A 3,246-nucleotide genomic window follows, 5' to 3' on the forward strand; every position below is an offset into this window, starting at 1 on the left:
CAGCGCCCGCCAGTCCTCCCTCCGCCCCTAGACTTCCCGGCCCCAGTCCCCGGCCGGATCCGGCCCCAGCGCTGTGCGGTTCCCGCGTCCCCGTTCTCTTCCCTCCTCCTGGTCCAAGCGCCCTGTCCCCTTCTCCCATCCCGTTCTCTACATCCTCGCTCCTCGTCCCCTTCTCCTTCTCGTCCTGCTCTTCCATCGTCTTTCCTACCCCCCATTCCTCCACCGTCCCCTCTTCTCCCTCACTGCCCTATTCTCCCTCCCAACTCTTTTCTCTCCATTCCCCTCTCCCTTCTCCCTACCCTCTTCTTCTCGCCGCATCTCCCATCCTTTCCTCTCCAGCCCCTTGTTCCCATCCCTTCTCGATGCTTTCTCCTCAGCCTCTTCTCCACACCGGTTCTCCCCATGTCCTTTGCCTGCCCTTCTCCTTTCCCTGTCTCCCCACCTCTTCTCTTCACCTCTTTTCCCCCACCCCCTTCTCCCTGTCCCTGTCTCTTCCGCACATGGCTTTCCCTCCCACTTTCCTTCTGTCATCCCTCTTTCCTCATCCCCTTCTTCCATATTAATCTCTCCATTCTCTCCTCCTGGTCACTTCTGTTTAACCCATGCTCTTTATTAGGTCTCCTTCCCTCACTTCCTCTTTCATCCCAAAGTTGAGGCTCCAGATGGAGGGTATTGGAACGAGGAGATTTAGGGATGGTGGTCTCACTCAGGGTATACTCCTCGGAAGGAAAGCGAGATGGAAACTAGGCAAGGAGGTGGGAAGGGGCTTGAGGGGCCAACTGGCAGAGAAACTGGAAAGAAGTAAATCAGATGGAGGCAGACAGTATTAAAGAACTGGGAGAGTTTTGATCCCTCCTCTTGTGTCCTTCCTGTGACTGAGTATAGGCTGTGAGTCCAAAGGTATTCTGACTTGAGACATGTGCAAATGGTACAAAGAAATCAGAAACTTCTGGGGTGAGAGAACACACTTTCAGTTAAAGCAGAAGGGAGTGTGATTTTGAAAAAGAGGAGTGAAGAGGAGGCTGGAATCCTTGATAACATCCAGGTTTCTGGCTTGGGCAGCTCGGTGGATGGTGGTGACATTCACTGTGTTGGACAAAAGGAGCAGGAGTTGCTTGCAGGAGGCTGATTTAGAAAGATGATGACTTTCGATTTGGACTGCTAACTTTGAAGTGCCTGTTGAGTAGGTAGGTCTGCAGCTTAGAAGAGTGGTCTGAGATGGACATAAATATTTGGGAGTCATCTGCAAATACCGTATAAGCTTGAATATAGGGTGAGGTTTTTGCTGTTTTGTTTTTCTAAAATCATCCCAAGGAAAGAGGGAGTAACCTTATATTTGAGTCCTTACAAAGTCTCTCATATTACAGGGTTTGCTCTCATTTACTTTATTTTGAACAACAAACCACTGGATAGAGCAGTATGGTATGGTGACTAAGCTTGTGGACTCTGGGGCCAGACTGCCTGGCTTGGGGTCCAGACCCTGCCATTTACAAGCTGTGTGGCTTTTAAAAAGTTGCTTAGCCTGTCTCTGCCTCAGTTTTCTCATCTATAAAGTGGGGCTAAGGGTTAAATTATTTAATATATATAAAGTGCTTTGTACCTGGCACATAGTAAGTGCTCCATAAATGCTAACTATTTTTACTGTTTGGGCAAGACCCATTAACCTGAAATGTCCTCAACAATGCTATTTTGGATGCCTGTATAGGTCATTTCCCACAGAATCAATAGTCACAGCTTTGATAGCTATTCCTGGTAATAGTCTCACAACTGCATGTGTTGAATGTTTCTAAATATGCTTTCTAAAAAGTGCCTTTAAAAGTAATACTGTAGTACTTGGGAGGGGCTTCTAGGCTGCTGGAAATATTCTCTTTCTTGACCTGAGTGATGTTATATGGATGTTTTACTTTGTGACAATTCATTGAGCCAAACACTTATGACTTGGGCCATTTTCTGTATGAATATTATACTTCAGTAAAAAAAAATTAACAATTAAAAAGTTTTTTTTAAACGGCAAAACATTAAGTGACTTTTAGAGGTCATGAATATATTGCAGGATGCATGCCAAACACCAGCTGCCCTAGAGTGATGCAAATGGGGACCTGTGACTTGGGATACAGTTTCCAATGACTGCATCACAAATGGATTCAAATTGTGCTGTGTCCTCTCCGAAATTCTCCATGTAGACTGAAGAGAAGATCATCTGTTCTGGAAAATAGGTAAGATGGCTGAAAAAGTGACCCTAATAATGAGAAAGACACCACTCTGGAGAATTCATGTTAAAAGTATGCATTAAATTGTTTATGGAATTATGAGAATGGAAATAAAGCAATATTTATAAATCAATATATTATTTATAAATATTTATACTTCATGATGATATGTGAATTTAAATATGTGTATAATAAAGTCCATTAACTGACAGAAGTAAACTTTTGGTTGTTTCATCCTCATCCCTGAAGGTGTACAGTTTCAGGGTGGTCAAAAAGCTTTTTGGATTTTCTCAGTGGGAAAATGAGGAATCACCTTAGGTTTGGGTTGGCTTATATGGGAAATGTGATAAACGGTAAATGAAGCTAAGGGAGTGAATAAGATTTCTCAGGAACAGCATGTACACTGGGAAGAGAACGGGGCTAGGACAGACCCTAAGAAGCTCCAGCACTTAAACGTTGAGGAGAGGAGGCACAGCCTTCAAAGGAGAGTGAGAAGGAGTAGCCAGAGACGGAGAAGAAGGGGAGGAGGCAGTGCCAATGAAGCCAAGGGAAGCCATGGGACAGAGAGTGTTCATCAGGGTTGACTGACACAGAGGAGGCCGGGGAGGCAAGGACTGATACGTATCCATTGGATTTGGCCAGAGGGAGACCACTGGTGACCTTGGGGACAACGGGGTGGGTGGAGAGGTCAGGGTGGAAACTAGTCAGCACTCAGTAAAGGAGTTGGGTAGGGTGGAGTGGGGGGACTGAAGACATGGAGTAGAGCCTGTTCTTTAAAGAGGCTTGACTACAGGAAAGGAGAGAGATCTATAGCAGGGGGAGGGGACAGGTGTTTTAGGGGGCCAGAGAGTTTTTCAAATAGGAGAACCTAAATTTTCTTACTTACTTCTATTTACTGAAGACACATATAAGTGGCCAGCTTTATACTTAAGATACATAGTTAGGAAATGACTAAGGAGCTCACAGTAAGCTGTGAAGACAGATCTGCACATTGGCACTGGGTAGTATAATGATAGAGGAAAGCATGGGATTGCGG

This window comes from Lipotes vexillifer, unplaced genomic scaffold, assembly GCF_000442215.2.
Source record: "Lipotes vexillifer unplaced genomic scaffold, Lipotes_vexillifer_v1.1 scaffold61, whole genome shotgun sequence".
In the NCBI taxonomy this organism is placed as follows: domain Eukaryota; kingdom Metazoa; phylum Chordata; class Mammalia; order Artiodactyla; family Lipotidae; genus Lipotes; species Lipotes vexillifer.